The 20,295-nt window shown below is 37.1% G+C and overlaps 1 protein-coding gene across 2 annotated transcripts in view; it reads right to left on the reverse strand.

Annotated features, from left to right (window-relative positions):
* GUCY1A1 (guanylate cyclase 1 soluble subunit alpha 1) overlaps positions 1 to 20,003 on the reverse strand; it is a 34,282-nt gene extending 14,279 nt beyond the window's left edge. The window contains exon 1 of one of the 2 annotated variants that reach the window (XM_035323426.1): positions 19,860 to 20,003. The gene's annotated coding sequence lies outside the window, so the exon portion shown is untranslated. Of the gene's footprint in view, positions 1 to 10,320; positions 10,568 to 19,859 lie in introns of those variants that run through there. The other variant, XM_035323427.1, reaches the window with a different exon arrangement.
* Between the last annotated feature and the right edge of the window lie 292 nt (positions 20,004 to 20,295).

A 20,295-nucleotide genomic window follows, 5' to 3' on the forward strand; every position in this document is an offset into this window, starting at 1 on the left:
TGAAAGAGTAAAGAGCTGAATTTTAATGAGAAAACCTTCTTAGTTCTTTACAAGCAGCTATTAAAACTACCTGATATGATACAATGAAACTGATTTGTAATGGACACTTAAATCTCAATTTAATTCATGCTCAAGGTATCCTTTTTCTAACAGAGAACTGTGTGAATAAAGTTGACACTTTCACTGCTGCAACTGCAGACCATCCAAGACCATGGGTTAATGCCTCTTGTAAAAGCCACTGACTGGTGACAGCTGACATCATGGGAACTTGACCACATAACTTATGTAGTTGCTTGGAAAACACCAAGGGATTTTATGCTTTTACAGGTGATGTCTTTCAAACAACACATTAAGAACAGAGTTGAACATTTCATTTTAGTAATTGTTCCCTTTTTGTTACATATATTTCAGTAAGACTTAACCTGAAAAGGCTCTTCCCTTAAGGGCTACATTTTCTATTGACTGTATCTCATTGAATCAGATCCCCTCATCTTCATGTAATACTCTAACAAGGTAATCCTTGAGACCTTCCAGCAACTCTTGAAGCAGCTGAAGTGTTACATTTCTCTCTCTAGAGATGTAGTACAATAACGTTTTCTCTCAGAGGCACTGTGGCTTTAATCAGCCTGTGCACCACATTGCTTTTTCCTCCCTCTGAGACACCCAAAGGGCTTTTAGGGTCACATAGCAATTGCACCGGGGTTTAAAAATAACTAATTCTCTGATACAGGTTATCAACTGCTTCTTTTGAAACAGCTGTATGAATGGCACAGCAGGGGTATGCTGCAGAGCCAGCACAAGTGGCACGGATAAGAGGAGGAGAAACAGGCAGTAGCCACTTCGGCTGGACTTCCTGCTGGGAGAGAAAAAAAAAAAAGAAAAAAAAAAGCATACTCTCTGTATGCATTAATATATATTAGTTTTCTTTATAAGCATTTACATATATAGGTAAATATTTTTATTCAGGAGCCATTATATAACCTCATATTGCTTTAGTAAAAAAGGAAAGCAGAAAAAAATTAACCTTTTTTGTACTTAATTGGACTGTGTACTGAATCCATGTACTAAAACTGTTAAGAAAAATAGTAATGTAAGAATATATGTGAAGCATTGTCAAAGATAGATTTACGGCTGTGATGGATCTTACATACATACTTGCATGCTTTTCTGAATTTGGGCCTTAAATGTCAAGATAAATCTTGAATTTACAAAACAACACTTCTAAAACTTTTTTAAATCAAGTGTACTAAAATTTTGGAAGAAAACAATTTCTTAAATATATTTTTTTGTTGAAATATGTTCAAGTGTAATCAAACATTAAAACATCTCCCAGTTAATTCCATACTTCATTTATGCGTTGCTATTAAAAAAAAAAAAAAAAAAAGTTCTGTCTGTGAAGAATGTGGGACTGAGTTAATGGTTAAATTAAATGCCAACAAATCTTTAGCGCATTTGCACTAAACTGAGAACAAAGGTAGTGACTGACCTTCAGCAATGATCAGTAGTGTTTAGTTGTGTCCATCCCTTCCCCTCCCCCAGCTGGCAGAATTATTTCTTAGTTCCTAGAAGACAGTAATCTGGAATCACATGGAGGTTCACTTCCATTGTAGGATATTGTATTTTAATCAAGTTACATTCAATGAAGTACAAAAAATATCTGGGCAGGTAGAATCAGCTCAGTGAAGGAACATATTGCCATTATTTTACACCTGGAAAACCTGAAGTGGCCAGAAGCTGCACGGTGGGAATCAGGTCCCACCCACCCTGTCAGGTCAGAAGACGATCACAGGCCAGGACTTACTCAGGGGCAAAGTGGGCACTGGCACGAAAATCCCTGAGTTGGCAGAGCTGCTGGGCATGCATCTGCTGTATCCACAGCTTCTGTCTGGGATGCAGTCTGTCGTCCTTGGTGCTACAGGACACCCACACTCTTAGCTTCCTCTTCCCCAGTGGGTGCTAGAATCTGTGCCCTTCCTCTGGATGTGATGTTGTGCTCCTGCCAACTGCTGTTTATATCAAAACTGTCATGCATTTGCAAGAATGTAAAATGAGATCTGTGACGTATCTAGTAATAACACTGTTGTACAAAAATAATATTTTTCATGTGCAGTTCTTTAAATTCCAAATAATTATGACACAGTTCCTAAAGAATGCTTCTGCAGAAATACTTTGTAACTATCCTTATTTTCCTAGGAATAAAGGGAATGAACCTTTGATAGCATGTTCAAACCAGTATCAACTTATTAGGCATAGCAAGCTTAAAGCAGTGATCACATTAAGATTCTGTACCTGCAACAAGACCCCCTAAATCACATATTTAAAGAAACAGAGTGGAAACCTAATTCCATCACAACTTCAGAGAATTCAAATACTGAAAATAAAAACCATACATATACTAAGCCTTTCTTAATTGAAACATCGAGTTTCCATTTGGTATCTTAAGTGTATCATACACTTAATATAACTAAAATTCAGAAAAGTCTGTTAAGTTCTAGGAAAACCTGCATCACTCAAACAGTAATTGGACAGGGGGTTTAAGTATCTGAAAGGAGAACGACAGTGAATCACCACTGTAGAGTTCACGGAAGGAATTCCAGCAGTGTAATGGACTTTAAAAAGGTATGAGTAAGATGAGATGTGGCACATATCACAGGTTAAGTCAAACATTTGCAGATATGTTTCAAGAATAATGAACTCCAGCCTTTCCATTGTTAATAATATTTAAAGACATTTTCTGACCATAACAACAACAACAAAAAGAAACTTGAGGAAACGTGGAAGAAGTTTAAAAGTTTCTGGTTTTGATTTCTCTCCAAACATGCTCTGTGAGAGCTTATCCCAGGGGAGCTGCAGTATTTAATGTGTATTCTCCATCTCTGCTGTATTAATTGCTGTCTTATTTACCTTTGGAAACAAACTGAAAATTAAATAATCTGTAGTGAGATTAAACTACAAGCTATGAATTTATTTAGTGTCTGACTGAATAGAACATGGCATTGTGCTGCTCAGAAAAACTAAGATGACTTTACATAGTACAGTCATAGCAGTAGAATAATTTAACAGTGCTCAAAATGCTCTGTGCAAACATTCCATTGTATATTTACATCTGTACTTGTCTTACAGCCAAAATGCCTTCCTGTATGCTTGTTTGTACTAGTTGCTTCTGAATATTTTCCTCTGCTAAAACATTTCCTTGATAATAGCATGAAATAAAGTGCAATGAATCAATCATACAGTAAAACTTCCTAATATTAACATAGCCATTTATAAGAATTAAGCAATGCTACTTGCTAAGAGTAGCTAAAGTTGTTTTATAATCTTGCAGACGTGGGTGAAAAATTAGAAGCAACATTACATACTTTTTTCTTCATGTAAGCTGAGTCCCTTTGCTTGGAGTAGGGCAGAATCTGTTGTGTGCTATCATGTTAGTTTTTTAAAATCAGACATACGTTAGGTGAACTGCTACATGTTAAACAACAATTTAAGAAAAGGAAAGGAAAAGGAAAGCTTTGTTTGCTTTGCATCAGTCAAAATATATTACTAACTGGATCTAACTTTCTGCAGCACAAGAGTGATTGCAGCGCTTGAAGGAGCTTAGTGTGGTCTGGAAGTTATTGCCTCAACAGAAGTAGTTGTTAACTTCTATCTTGCCTTTATGTAAAATCTAGACTTGCAATTCCTACTGAGCTCCAATTCTTGTGGGATTCAGAAATCACTGCCTTTTACACCTTGCCAGTAGCACTCTGCACAGAGCAAGGCAGGATCTGTTACTTTATGCACAGGCAAAACATAGTCAGCTCCTAGAAAGATGGGTTAGTAGTACCCATTACCCTATCAGGAATACCTCATTGTGGATTCAGCTCTTGTCAGCAAACAAACTCAGGGGAAAAAAAAAATACTACATGCTATCATTTAGTCTTACAAATCTGAAGTGCAATATCTGCACTTTACTTTTTCTATCTAAAGTGGTGTGTGCAGCTGCGGAATCAAAGCGATTTGTCCATTTCCAAAGATTTTAAGGAGGCTTCTAAAATCCTCATAGAAAATTGATCAAGTCTGCATCAAAATATAAGTCAATATTTTAAAAAGTCAAAGTAAGTATTTATTAATCTTGTTAAATCCTGTACAAATAAATAAGCTAGCTTACTCTGGCTGTTTCACTAAACTTGAACACATTCAGAGAGCACATACCTTCAAATCATTAATTTGTTTTGGTATTGCTGCTGTAGGGAGCATAATATGCAAGTTACCAGAGGAGACAGGCAAATCTGTTTTCAAATTTCTGAGCAGTAGTAAGTCATACCAAATAGAAAACTGCCAGTTGATGACTTAGGTAGAGGACATCTTGGAAGACGTTTGTCCTCAAAAAGAGAAAAGAGCTGTTTTCCTGCATCTCCCCAGTAAGAAACTAACCCTTCCACTGAAATTTGAGGATGCCTCATTTACTTCTTTCCAGTAACCTGGTCCTTTAAAAGGGTTTTGCTAACATTTGCTAATCTACCTGAGGACAACTGTGACATTATGCAAGAATAAATAAAAAATATATCGTGTGCATATTAGGTGAAATGCAAAGCAGGGATAGGATTTGTAAATTTGCAGTAAAAACACAAATTTAATTAAAATATCAATAAGAACAGGTTGCATAAAGAATGTAACTGTAGAAAGAAAACTGCTAAACCAAGGACTTGAGCTCTAGGAAACTCCAGATGTAGGTGATTATTCAGTCCTAAATCATTAACACCCTTGTTTAGATACTATTGCCCAGACTTCACTTGGACTACAAAGTAGTACCTTTTTATTCAGCAAAATTCTAGGCTTGTTCTAGGCACAGTTTGGCTACTTGAACAAAGGCAATAACTGATGACAAGATTGTTTTCCTCTCTGTAGATAGATCATGTGAGATGAGACATGGTATTTGAAACTGGACTTCACAATACTTTGCTGAATCTAGTAATTTCTTGGATACCAGTGATCTCAAATTCTGTAGCAAGAAAGATGCTTTGTCAGTCATTAGCTTTTCTGCTTCTTCCCCCAAACATTCACCCTTCGTTTGGGCAAGTCATCCCTACTTCTGATCTATCTGTACCACAGACCCCTGTAGAGAAGTGTTATTTTTTACTCCAAAGCACTGATTGCCTTTGTGTGCTATGCAGGCCTAGTTCCAGTAGCCTGTCTGCCAGATTTAGCTCTCTTTGGGGCTGTTTCTAAGAGATGTATATCCACAACTCTTCTATAAATCACAGCATGCTTGATTTTGATAGGAAGGAGATACCACTGCATATACCAAACTATCTAGCGGAATTCCAGTGATTACTAAGCTATGTACAAAGTAGTAATGCAGTTATGATAAGATTAGACAAGTTATAGCAATCAACTGTTGGTTTAACAACCCAAACATTTTGCTAAATCCAAATTCAGTGTGGTAACTTATCAAAGTCTCTGTCCTGTATAACTGCTTAGGACAAACTGAAAAATCTAGACCTTGTTTACAAGGAAGACTTTCTCCCCATATAGTGTGGAATTTACTCACCTTTCTACCTTTTTTCTTCATGGAATGTTTTAAGAAGCAGAAAAATGCAATCAAGTGTTTTCTCTGTCCTACGTGTCTTGCAGAGATCCAAATAGTCCTGGGAGAGGCCCAGACTCCAGATGTGAGTTATGCTGCAGCTACATCTCTGGTTTCAATTAAAGGCACAGGGGAACCCTAATTACTACCCCCATGTTTTGGCATGTAACTAAAGGAAGGACTGATTCCCAGATGTTGCTTATAAAATGTATATTTGTCATTTTAAGTATCACATGCGCATTCATTCATAAATATTTTTCCTATGCAAGGACGAAATTACAGGGAGGCATGCTGAGAAGATAGCGTGGGAAAAATATTCTCTTCCTGTTAGTCAAAGCCTATCTGTGAAAACACTCCACAGCAAGCCCAGCAGGCAGTCTCTGTGCACCTGATTCTCAGCTCCCCCATCATGCTCTCAGGCAGAAACAGCAGTTCCTGGTTGTGGCATGTCCTCTCAACCTCACTGGTGGTCTGAGGCATGGCTAGTACCACCAGCTAAGTGACTTGGAGTGGAGATACTACCTATGGAAACCACTGCCGCATTACTCTGGGGGAACTCCTAACTTTGACTGCTCATGTTAGTCACACCTTAGTTCTGAGACAGAGCTAGCGATAACTCACAAACAGTACAACCTGTTGTGTGTATCCACAACAGATTATTATTATTATTTGAGTACTCCTGATATTGGACTGACATAATTGATGACACCAGAAGTATGCAAAGAGGGAAGCAAATGAAACAGAGGTGCTGCAGTGAGGACAAAAAGTTATCCAAATTTCCAAAAACTGTTCTCACACTTCTAAAGGAGTATATTTTAAATATGGCATTTCCCCTTAATCTTCATTTGCAGTCCATGAAAGTACAACATTTTAATGAGTGTCATAAGAAAGCAAATAAATAGTGTCTTCAAAACTCTTTCTGTCACTTCAAGAATTAAAGCTTGTCCTGCAGACATACAGTGTTCATTGCAATTAGGAGGAGTTAAATGCAAAGATCAAAGACTTGCCCATAGTCAATGGAATGTAAATTAGAATTTACAAAAGGTGAATCACCATGGCTCTAGAACATGAAGTCTTTGGCAATTGTTGTGGCTACAAATTCTTTCCAAATACATGCTTAGAGATGAATATCTCAAACTTGCCAATACATATAGATTTACTCATTTTAGTAGACCTTTAACTTTGAGTGTCTCCAAACTATGTTTTTTTTGTTTGGCACTTTTTTTTTGCTCAGGGATTGGAAACACTTTTTAGGAGCAAAGAAAATAAATAAAAACAAACAATTGTAATCTTCTACAATAAAAATGAAATCTAATAAATTTCAGAGTATTGAAATCTTTAGCTAGTATTCATGATTTATCCAGGATTGCTACGTCTTCCATAATAAATGAAACAAACTTATTAAAAGTGCCAAATTCTAATGCATGAAGTTACTTCTCCTTTGAGAACCATGGTCTGTATTAACAGTAAAGCATCTCCAGAGATGACAAAATAATTCTACTGCTTCTTCAGAGACACTTATCTTGCCAAGACTTTACATGCTTGTATTTGTCTGATTGAAGTTGAAGATGCTAACTGTTTACACAACTGGCACATACAACACCATTATTGTTACTCTTTTCCCAAAGATACTGGAATGTCATAGAGGAATATAAAACACCAACTATTGTGTCTTATGACAGTGTAAGCATTCCTTATGTGTTCACTGTTTTAAATTAAATTTTAGAGATTTTAGAGTATATAAAATTTCTCTGTACTCTATAGATCTTGGAGAATTGTTTGAAAATTAGATCTGCGGAAAGCAAAGTGCTTCATCAGTAGATTTCAAGGACAGAATTTTTAAACTTAATATTTGCCACCTGCAACTTGTGCTTACAACATCTACAAGATCATTTTCACGCTGAAAATCACTGACAAATTCCTTTCATACTTATTCATAGTTAAGCACTCATGCCAACTTGCATTGAAGTCAATAACAACTTCTGTACAGAGCAGGAATAGGATTAGACCCTACCAGTTCTGTCACTGTTGTCACAGAAATACTGATTTGCATGTAGATGTCTGGATGTGATAGCAAACACAGAACTGATCTCATTGAAGATTCTGGAAAAGTTAAATACTATGCCTTGGAAGCTAACAGTGGAAACTTCTAATTAGTGAAGACGGTTTGTCCTGCAGCAGCAAAGTCATGGCCTTATAATTTTTTAGATAGGAAACCAAAAAAATAAAATATAGCTCTTCGAATGAAAAATTGTATTCAACCAGAATAGATAGTTGAAGACGTTTTTTCACAGCCATCATCCAACTACTGACACTGCTTTAGCTAGAGCCCAAGGCAAAGAAAGCAGCTCTGAAGAAGAGGAAAAATCAACCGCTTCCCTAATTGTTCTCTTTCACGGTATATGCAGGGCTGGACCAGAAGGCACCTTCCTTTTCAATTAAATGGTTACAGATGTTTTCTGCTACAAAATGTGATTAAAATATTTTAAATAGCTGATTTGGCCATGCACACTGTAGATGAGTACCTTCATTTTTTATTTCACTGATTGGTCTGTCACTTTTCAGACAATGTGCTATTTTTAGAAAAGATTTGAGTGCACAAAGGCAGTGGATCTTACCTTTGTAAAGCACAGTTCCAAAGGATATCAGCACATCTTGTGAGAGTGAATCCTCTAGGAATACATTACAATACCAATTTCACTGCTGAGTTGCTTTGTTAGTTGGTTTCTAATACTCCTTTGGAAAATGCAGCAGATACACATTTAAAGCAAGGAAAGATAGATACGTGAGTATATAAATATGTGATAAACATGAATTTATATTTTACATAAAATGCTTTCTTTTTTCATTAAAATAATAAAGTAAAAGTGAGATGTTTTGTGAAATATTGGGCTTCCACATGTGGCACATTAATTTCCAAACATTCACTAGCCCTAAGAACAGAGAACAGATCTGACCTTATATCTAAAGTGCTGTCAAGTGGGAGAAACCTCAGTCAGTGTTGGTCTCCCAGTTATAGCAGATGCATTCAGAAACATTTAGCATATCCCAAACCATCCAATATACCAATTCAAGTACATTAGCCATTGAAATGCAGCTTCTTGTAGCAATATCAAATTTGAGTATTTAATCCCACAAAAATAAAAAACGGTATCTATCTTCCAGCATTTCTGAAATAGCACAGAAAAATATGCTTGGCTTAAAATGCTTTTAAGTTCCATTGAAATTGACTGATTTCTGTGGCAAGGCTCTGTCCTGAGCAAGTATGTTTCCCTGAACTGGGCTTGGAGAAATACAGAGAAAGGGGTGCTGCCATGGGAAACAAAGCAGATTAAGAGATTTGGAGGAATGGAAATCCAAAAAAGGTTAACAAAGAATACAGTGGAGAATCTCTGATCAGGAGGTACCAATCACAGGCTTTTAAATTCAACGTGTAATTTTGAAAATAAATGTATTTTAACCATGAGGATTCTCCTGCTACTTTTCCCACAAACTCTTGTGACTTTCTGGGCAAGGTTCTTAGGTCTTTCTCCCATTTGGAAAATGCAGATAATTTTTCCATAAATCAAGGGAGATGATTTCACCAGAGGATACAGATTTTTTTCAAAGGCAAGAATCACGTTAAGAACTCTTACCAAACAAGATGTTTGTTATCCAAACAAAACAGCTTCTATGATGCATAACCTGAGCATTGTGCACAGTATGAACTATAGCATAAGTTTCCTAGAGTTATTCTATGAAGAGAACCTACAACTGACCATGGTTCCTGATCTCACAACCTGTTTAACTCCATTATCTGCAATATTAACTTCACTGTACTAGAGTCCAAAAGACCAAAGCTCTGCACCATTTCTCAGATACCACAGTCTTTTTCATTTATCATAACATTATTTTACAATATCTGCCGTTCTTTATTATGTGAAGGAGAAAAAGGAGAGTAGGGAGATCAAAACAGAAAAGAGAACAAGGAGAAAAAAAAAACAAAACAAACAAAAAAAAACACAAACAAACAAGAAAGTAGAGAAGAGAGCCTATAGAAGGACATGATTAAAAATCTGTAAGAAAGAAGGAAAACATAGGCAACAGAACAGAACAATTTGCAAACACATAGACACTTCTCTTACTGAAATACTGCTTTTTCTGCACTACAAATTCACTGAAATACATTGGGTACTTATACAAATCATTAGTCTGTAGTCTTCAGTAAAGCCAATATGAAATGTTGAAATGATAATATCAATGAACTTTTCAGCAATATTTTAGATTTTAGGGGATTTTTTGTTGTTACAGCTTGTGTTTCAACCAACTTTGTTGGTTGTGTATTATTCTCAGTTGCAGAATTGTATGCAGAAGGATAAAAGTTTATCACCCTGATCTGGCTTCCAAGATTAAAGTTCTAATTTCAGTGTTTTGTCTCACTAGCATCTAATGAGAGGCAGGGAGTGACATACCTTGTTTTCCTGCACTACTTAATGTGGTAACCTGGTGTTAAAAAAGAAGGAAAAAAATTCTAGACTTGACATTTAATGTTATTTTCTAGTATTTTGTTTTAAATTGCATTGATTTGTAAGTTAAAGGCAAGATACACATTTTAGCTGCTTTAAGATTTCATAGTTTTACATTTATTTTTTAAAGTTATTTCACTTATCTTTTATATGTCTAAAAGGAATCTTTCTTTTCTCCATCAGGCCTTCTGAAACACCATTTAGTGCTGCACACACATCTGAGATACCAAGACGGAGATACCACTTAACTGGCTTCCTTAAAGGCTGAGACCTCCAACCTAGTGAGGCAGCATGAGACTGCGCTACTATTAGCAATTATCAATAATTGCAAGCCACACCTTCCTCCCACTGTGGCACCACAGAAGGTAGGAAACATCATCCAGTTTGTAGTTCAAAAGTATGATAATTTGTGCTTCGGTGCTGGGAGTCTTTGGGTTTCAGTACTCAGGCAAAATGAACAAGGAGTCTTGCTTTAGAAGCTAATGCTCCAAATGCTCATCAGGTAAAGAGAAGTAGCACCACATAGGTATGTGGAAATGGCAACTGACCAACAAATATGATGTGCCAGTTATTCCTGAAGGTCTAAATCTGAACCCTGAAGTAGCAGGCAAGGACTATAGAGGATCTGGGCTGCATTGCCTTTACTGAGGTAACAGGGTCATCTCAGATTTATTTAATTGTGAACCAATACTAATATCAAATGTAATTGTTAAGCATCTTTGTCTCAGCACTTCAGCTTCTGCAGTGATAAACAACACAAATATTGTAAGAAACACTTGAAGTCCCACATCAAAAGTCATTTGAGTACTATTTCTCACTGAAATGTTAAAGAACACCCACTCAGTATTTACTATTTACTAAACCTTTAAAATAAGCATGCCACCCCCAAACACCTGGTTTTTCATTATATTAAGGAACCACATTAATTTTAAAAATCTTACCACAGTGGAGATTGGAATAATAAGCCCATCTCTATTTAAAGATCTGCCACAGACTCTCCTATGTTTTTATACAAGGTCAGGTGTAAGCTGAAGTTCAAGCAAAAACAATTTTGGAATAAACTTTTATGAGGGTTATGCAGGGGCCAGATAATGTGATGTCTCCAACTTGCAATATTGCATACTGGTACTCTGAATAGTAGCTCTAAGACAGCAGATAAAACAATTCAGTTGTTTCAGATGTGTAAGGATAGGGAGAGGGGACAGTGAACTGTGGGATAAAAACGTAAAAATAAACCAAAATCAAATTCTAGCCCTAGCAAGTCCATATGTAGTCAGATTAGTACTTCAAATAGATTTTGAAATATTATTATATTGAAAATAAATGCTCCTGTGACTGGAAGGTTAAATTTATTGTTAACCGAGTTCTTTATAACCAAAATCCCTTAACAAGTAATAATTTCCACCTAGGTGTTTGTGTGTTTGTACAGGAAGATGATGCTACACAGGAAGTTCCCTATTTTTCTAGGGATATGACATTTCACAATGAAAAGAGACACCATGTGTATAGTTGGGGCAAAGGGAGGGAATGATAGGCATGAGTTTCTAAAGGACATAACCAGAGACCTAAGGTTAAGGATGAAGAGAGGTAGTACACCTTTCGTGAAGAATTCATGAATTCATAACCAATTTCCTGCCAAGATTAACTGTCTTGGTATTTTGGAGCACCTGGAAACACCATGAATCTTGCAGAGTTTGTGCTCTCAGCAGGGAAAAAATGGGGAGGAAATAAAGTTTTCTCCACTGTATATATATAGTCTTCCTTTCCATGAAGTCAGAAACTTTTGATACTTCTCTTTACAACTTAGGTGATGCTGAAAATTCAAAATATATGTTTTAAATATTTGTGCCAGGTAGTTTCCAATGAGACAAAAGCACTAACTTTCCAAGTATCCAGTGACAATAAAGGAATGAAGTTCTTGCAGCATATTTATGTTGTAAACCTTTGCTCTGAGCTTTTAACTCTGTTTATAACTAGCACCAAAATACTGTACTGCCCATTATATTTCAAACTGACAAAAGAAGCACATTGCTAAGTAATGTAGCTTCTTTGCTAAAAGATAGATTACCAAATCTAAGTTAGGAATAAATATCTGAACTAATGTATTAATATTTGACTAAAGATTATGAGTGTTTTCCATGGTTGTAGAGTGACAGTAGGTAAACAAACCAGTGAGCATAAAAAAATCTTGCATATTTATTCCATTGTTAGACAGACCGGTTATTTATACATTATAATTATGTATGTATATAATGTATACATTATAACACAGTACATTGCAGCAACTGCAATAAAATCTGACTGTATTTTTAAAAATGTATCAGCCCTTTTGGTGATTTTCTGGCAGTACTGTTCTCATTTCAGTTTCTCATTTTTTCAATTTTTGCTAACCAAAATGTGCCCACTCCATGGGCAAAGACGGATGTTCTTTTCTAGCTTTTGCTACATGTAGATCATAATCCTGTATTCCTTCAGTACTCTTCCCTCTTTACCAATTCAAATACTACTTGAAAAGATAATTCTACCTTTTAATTCCTCTTTACTGTTTAAATATATTTTTACTTAAAACTTTTTCTTGTTTAGAACTGGAAATTATTTTCAAAGAGAAACTGGAAGATATTATTAAATCACATTTCATATACTGTATTAATCAACAGATAAAACACAGTTTTTACTGTTGATTCCTAGTGCCAGACTCTACTCTTCTATGAGAATAATATTTTTTCTGTCACGATGCCCACCATTATCTCAAGCGCGGTATACTTGCATATTTTAAACTCTGACTGATCTGTGACTCCATTGGTTCTAAAATTTACCATTGATATGGTCAATGACTTTTCCACATATACTTGACTATCATGCTGCATTTCTCCCAGATCTGGAGCACATGACACACAGAGTAAGTGCAGAGCTGATCTAAGATGATGCTCATTTTCAGCTCAGCTGTAGATTTTCAGTGTCAAACTATATACGTAGTCTCTGCCTCATGAGCCTATTAAAATATTTTGAAAGCCATGCCTAACCCATGACTGAAAGATGCATCTACTCTATGGTATTTCATTTCCACCACATAACCAAGTATTTTTTTGTCTGGGAAAAGAACTACTGAATTACATTTTAGCAACCAAGTATAATACCATTCAGTTAGTGAGACTGAAGCTTGGTCAACATATGAAAATTCTTATGGAGCCTTTGCTTACACTGAAATACTGTTATTTAACCTTCTGTCTGATGAGTTTATCTTTGGACAGGTTTCTCAACTGAGAAATTATGCCAATGTCATCTTGTGTTCTGCTGGAGTTGCTGTTTTTTTCTCTATCGCTGTTGCTAGGTGTATTATTTGTTTATTTTAACTTCCCAGAAGGCCCAAATTAAGATCAGGACCGTACACAGATAGATAGTAAGAGATGGTATTTGACTTGAAGGGCTTGCCCTCTGAACAGCTAAGACAGAAAAATGGGATATGAAAGGAAGTGTTACTATGCCTCTTTTAGAAGTGGGGAAATGAGGCATGCTGCAGATCACAAAAGGAAGACTGCAGCTGAACTAGGAAGTAAATACAGATCTCTTGAACAGAGTTGCACAAGTTTTTGGGGGATAGAAGTTCATTAGATCTGAGTGATTTGCAAAAATGGGAAGGTGAAATCTTACCAATATTTGCATACAGATTTTAGAATAAATATGTGAAACACTTGCACATTCCTACAAGTGAAATTCAAATAGTTTTTGCAGATAGATTCATAAAAGTATGCAGGTGCAATATATAAAAGCAGAACAAAGAATGTATACTCATCGTATAACTTTGTGCCTAACACACATCAGGGTTAACTTCATTTTCTCATTTCCGAAGGCCTTGCAATTGCTTATAAGAAAGACATTTCCTCCTGGCTGGTTTTATTAATATCATGCAACACATTTGGGAAGCTTTAACTTCAACTGCATCAAAATAAGCATTTAATTCAATCTACAATTAATTGTAATGATTCCTGTCTTGATTTCCTGGACATTTTGAGAAGAAAAATTGGTATAATATTCACCAAAAACCTTGTTAATTTTCTTAAGCCCCAAGACTATTCTTCCCTTCATACCATTCTTCCCATGTGAAAGTCTAAAATCCTACCTTTAAACATGCTTTGTGGATTAATGGTTATTTGCACCAAAATCTGAACAGGTTTTCAATTGACTGAATATTTTTTCCTCAACAAGAAGCCAATGATTTTGTACTCTCAGCTTACCAGTGCAAATGGATAACTATGAAGACAATTTAGGCAAAAAGAAAAAAAAAGGGGGGGTGGGGGTTAAAAGTTAGATTGATGCATGCTTTGGAGAAAGACATGGAAATTTTGCCATTTTTAGCAGTGCTATTTAAAACAACAACTGTAACAAGTATTTTAGGCTCCAGAGTGCCTGCAGTCAAGACTACAGAGCCACACAGCTATTAGTATAAGCAGACACCCCTCCCTATCAACCAGAAGGCTACTGGGTGCATTGCCTTCTGTCTTCAAATCATACAAGTAATTACAAGGAAATGCAAAAACCCAATTTTTCCAAGCAACAAACTGGAAATCTTTCTGAGGTGTTCTGCAATGGCCTTTTACTAATGCTCTTTCGTGTGTGAAGGGTTTCTGCATTTGCCGAAGAGGGAAATCAGCTCCCTGAACAGCTTTTGTCAGTTTCCATCTGTATCAAGCACCAAGTGAAATGCAAGGTTAAAATGAAATCAAACGCATTTACTTTGGTGAGCATTAGAAAGGCAGTTGCCACTGTACAACATATTCCCATTTAATATACCATAGAAAAAAAAATGTTCTTGGGATCTCAAAAACAACCACACTGTTGTTGATTAAAAGTGGAGAGTTTAGCAGCAACCCCTGTGAGTGTCATTGCAGAAACCATGTTTTATCGCATCCTCTGGAATCTGTGACATTCTAGAATTACGCTGCACTAAGACTACCAGGAGGATTCCCACAAAACACAGTTTCTGAAAAGAATGTTTTATTTTCATTCTGAATATCTTAGAATGGGGCTAAGGAAGAGATTCACTTCATTAATGTATGTTTGTTTCAGTTTCCATGTGTGAAAAAAATTAAAACTATTTGAGCACATTACCTTATAGCAAGAAAATTTTACTCACACTGAAACAGTTGGATGACTTGCATGGGATATTCCCTGTAACTGTAATACAAATAGCTGTCTAAGGGCTAGATTCCACAATGCTTGATAAAATCTTTGGAACTGCCTCCAGCCTCCTCCATGATGATGCACACACCCTGCTTTCTAGATTACAACCCCACACAATTAAAGCTCTCTTCCTGAGCCACTGCATGGCTGACCTATTTTCTATATGGACTTAGCTGAAACAATTAATGGGCATAGCCATGCATAAAGTGCAAGTCATAGGCAAACAGTCCCTAAAGAGAGTTTCAGAGAGCTCTGTGGACCGTAGGCCCATCCTGGGGTGCAATTCTTCAGGCATTTTTCACCTTGTCTTATGGCAGAGGAAGAAGTATCTTTGGCACTCAAGCAGGCACAGCATTTGCTACACATTCAGGCAGAAACACACAAGAGCAAGATACAGTCACAGGGGGTCTCACGAAAGAAGTGCCCTCTCAGAAATAATAGATAAGGTCACTACTTGCTTATCATCTAGCCTCAGTGTGTTGCCTGTGGGAAATTACTCTATTGGTGCTGGATTGCATCAGGCACTGGCTTGTTTGAATACTACTAGCAGGGCACCATTCTCTTGCAAGAGCTACTTGTAGAATGAATATGCAAGAAGAAAATCAATTCACAGCTTAGCTCTAAGTAACACATCTGAACTGATTTAGTTAGAGCAGTGAAATTAAGAATAATGAAATCAAAAATAATGGTAATACTGCCAGGTTCAAGAAACAGGGAAGGTGCCTGACTCTGAACTATGGAAGGGGACATTTCAATAAAATAAGAATGTTAGTTAGACTACTCTGCAGTTAGATGTGAAAGCTGTAATCTTAGCAGAGGCATTAATTCCACCTAACAAAACTATCACATCGTAAGAAATATGAATGAAAAATAAACGCAAGTGAATGTCACAAAACACTGTTCTCTAGTAAAGTGAGATTATTCTAAAGGTCAAAGGTCTGTCTGTGGAAACCCTAAACCTCAAATTTACTTGGGTCTGCCACAATGAACAGGACTTGATGAAATCTCTCTATAGTGAAGTACAATTAATCCCTACAGAATATCTGTGCTCTGATTTAACATCATGAAGCAGCATAAAAACTGACAGCAGCGGAACTTGCCCTCCTTAACAAACTAAATTAAACTAAACTAAAATAGTAGACATCAGATTGATCTAAACTCCACATCTACAAAAATAAAGGATACAGTATGAGACATAGGGCATAAACGAGGAGTTAAACAACTAGGAAACACTAGCACTGATCTACCAGTGGCGTCACCTTAGTAAGACAACCTAAAAACTGGAACAGCAACACGTTACCAAATGAGTAGCAATCTATACTTGTGTTACAAGTAAAAGGCTTAATTAGGGATATTAACATGGTCTTTTCATTTTGTTTATAGTACTCAATAAGCAAAACCCTAATAATAATAATAAAAAACCTGTTGTCTTTAGCAAATTTTCCTGTCTTTATTACAAAATAAATAAATAAATAAATCAGTGGAAATCAGTGGTTTAAGCCCTAACTGGAAGCCCTAGCCTTAGCTCATTGATGCATGCACATAAGTACTATCAGAATTTTAAAATTCAATATATATTAATACCCTGTCCTGTTGTTGCTTTCTTGAACAAAATTGCATACTAATTTTAAAATATCGTCCCTATCCAATGATAGACTTGATTCTCTACCACTGGTACCACTGGTCATGGAAGACCATGACCTCTAAATAAATGCAATGAATTGCAATAAACACATAATAAAGATCTTAAAAAATGAAGTAGTACAGAATGCACAAGGAACTCCAGCAAAGAAACTATAATGAAAGTTCTGAATAGCTTAATTTCCATTTGCTAATAAAACAGGCAAGGTGAAATATAATGATCTCTAGATATCATTAAATAAATAAATCCTTAAAACATATCCTGTCATTTCCAATAGCTATTTTAAAACACTCTTTAAAAACCTACACAGAAGTTTTCTTCAATAAATAAGCTTTTATAAAAATGCAAAGCTGATGCTTGTCTACAGAGTAAAAAGAAAATATGACTAAATACCTTCCAATACATATTTCCTTTCTTAAAACTTAGAATTTTGTATCTGTTTCCTTGGATTACAGAGGAGCTTGATATTGTTTTTTAAAACAAGATATAATTTACAACATCTCTTGGTGTAACAACTCATTTCAGTTGAAAGGAAAATAGCCCTATTTGGTACAAAATCTACCTTGAGTTCTTGGATTGCTTGCTTTGCTTCTCATCATTATTTTAATATTTCAAACACAGCATTTATCTTCATAATGGCTGTGATATTTTACCTTTTATTATATGGCATATCCAGGTTTTGACTGTTACTGATATTTTGAGTATTACACTTTTATTATAAACTCTTATTTATGTTTTGATTTCACTATGGGATCTGTTTTGAAACAGACTGTCATATAATGGTTAAAGACATTTTAAAATAAACATCAGTCAGAATAAGATAAATATACAACATTTTAGTACTTATTTCTATGGACACAATACAAATACTAACCTTGACTTCTCATTTTTAATTTTTTCTTTTTTTTCTTTTTTTGCATCAAAACCTCAATTGAATAATCTATGTGAATGGTCAGACAGCAACTGAACCAGTGGGAGAAAGAATGGTGAGCCATTTTATTGATTACGTCAAAAAAAAATAAAAAAAAAAGTAGAACTACATTCCTTTGTTTCTCCTGCAATGTTTGCCTCATGATCTTGCACTTTCATGACTCATAGTAGCTGTAGGCTACATAATTCCACAAAACAAACAAAAACAAGAGATCTCAAGTTGTGATTTCCTTTCTCCTTCCTTACTTTTCCTGGATGCTTTGGGTCAGCATGATATCAGCAATTGCTTTTCTCTTCTGAGAATGTGGAATGTAAAGTCACTGTTACAGTATTCCTCATGCTTCCTTAAAATCATCTAGTTCATTTAAGGGTCTTGCTGTCGGCAAACTAAAGAGAAAAGTCATAAGAGCTATGAATGTATGGCCATACGTAGTGCTCCAAAGCAGCACAATACAAGCAAGAAACTTCCCTACAATGAAGAGAACATCCCATGCATGCGTTTCTAACACATTTGCACACATTCTCTGGTTGCTTCAATCATCACTATTCTCTGATTAATTACATAAAATAATCTGTTACTGGAATCCCTTTCTAACATGGGCTGTCACCACCTTTTGTTCTTAATGCTAGAAAAGCACTAGACCTATTTATGTGATTTAAAGTGCATGTTTCCTTGCTCCTACTTTTGGCAATTTGGAGACAAATCATCTTAGCATAACTGCAAGAAAAGGGAGTGGCTCTACTGGGATTTTTGCTTTAGGAAAAGCTATACAATTAGGCCATTTCCAAACAAGTAATACACTTTATTCTACTAACAAAGATAGCTGAACAATAGCACTTGTTTTGTTACAATTCACATTTATGAGAAACTGCTCCATTACATTTTTTCTGTTACTAGAGTCTGACTAGAGACTTCACCATGGAAAAATATAAGTGAATAAAAATTTATTTTCCCCTATTAGTATCTCAACTATCAAAAGTCTTACCATTTCTTTTTAGACCAACTCATATGCAGCATATTGTAAACTGCAGCCCAGTGAAACTGGATGGGCTCAATACAGCATTATAAACCACTTCATTGCACTGCAGTACTCATTTTACCAATGCTACATCTTTGCTTAGGACTTCTTCCTTTTCCTCTTAATTCATCCTTCATGCATAAATAAGCCATCTCACTACATACACAGAGTAAGCGATCAGCTCTAAAAATACAGCCATTTTAGGAGTAGCATTGGATCAAGCTTGATAGAGTACATAAGATGTATAAAAGCGCTCCTTTACATTAGAAACAAAAACTTTTCAAGTGTCTCAAATGTTTATACACAGAGAGGATTTTATAAAGGAACTCTACTAGGCCTAGGCTAATAATGTTCCCTGGATTTGAGCCACAGAAACAGCTACCTCTAGCCATGCAGACAAGGAACTACGAGCCTACAGTTTTGAGAGGGAAAGAAGAAAAAATAAAAGAAAAATAAAAGAAAAAAAAAATGAAAAAATAGTTAAGCTGTGAAAATCAACTGCAAAAATGAATTGCCAATCATAAGGAATGCAAGGCCAGAAAATGAAATAAATGCATAAGTGAAGTTATTGTTAGAGCATTAAGCATGTGATTAAGTGAGGCTTGTGACTAATTCATGAAGTGCAATGACATGAATTACTCTGAGAACGAGATAAGAAACCTTGCCTAATTGTAAGGCAGTGAAAGTAGCCTGAATGGTTTTAATTAGCTCGACGGGCACTATCAGCTGGCAAATTCTTGGCGAGCCTCACCACGCACAAAGGCCGCCCGAGTGCCCCTGGCGGCTTCAGCCCTCAGCAAGCCCCTCGCCCCGCACCGCTCCGCACCGCCACCTGAGCCGTCTGCACCGCACCGCCGCGGGTCCGGGGGTGCTGAGCGGGGGCAGAGCGGGGGCACCCCGCGCCCCCTGGCTCCCGGCGCTCAGTCCCTGCTGCCCCAGCTCCCAGCTCCCCGCTGCTCGCCCCGTCCCAGCGCTGTCCAGGGTCCCCGCAGGCACTCACCCGCTCCTTCACTCACCATGCCGCGGAACCGCTGCCGTTGCCCAGCGCCGCCACGGTGTATTTGGGGAGCGGGCGCGGCTCGGCGGCGGGGCCACCCGGGCGGGCGGGCGGGAGGAGGCCGGGCGGGAGGGGCCTCCCCGCAGACCCAATCAGGGCCCGCACGGGCGGCCCCGAGCCCCGGGCCCCGAGCCGCGGCGGGGGACAGGGGAGGGGGTGTGCGGCCCCCGCCGGCCCGAGCAGCCGGGCTTGCTCCGGGCAGCGGCTCCCGGCTGCTGGTCCCGCATGGGCAGCGACCAGGCTGTTGGTGCCTTTCCCAGACCACAGTCTTTCTGAACGCTCCCCAGCGTGGCACTCGGGTGCTACCGCATTTGTTCCCTTTGCACTTTTGCCACCACAGCCTTCATTTACTTGGTGCTGGGGATACCCTACATCTTTATGCGTTCCATGATACA

This window comes from Oxyura jamaicensis, chromosome 4 (genome assembly GCF_011077185.1).
Source record: "Oxyura jamaicensis isolate SHBP4307 breed ruddy duck chromosome 4, BPBGC_Ojam_1.0, whole genome shotgun sequence".
Taxonomy (NCBI): Eukaryota; Metazoa; Chordata; class Aves; order Anseriformes; family Anatidae; genus Oxyura; species Oxyura jamaicensis.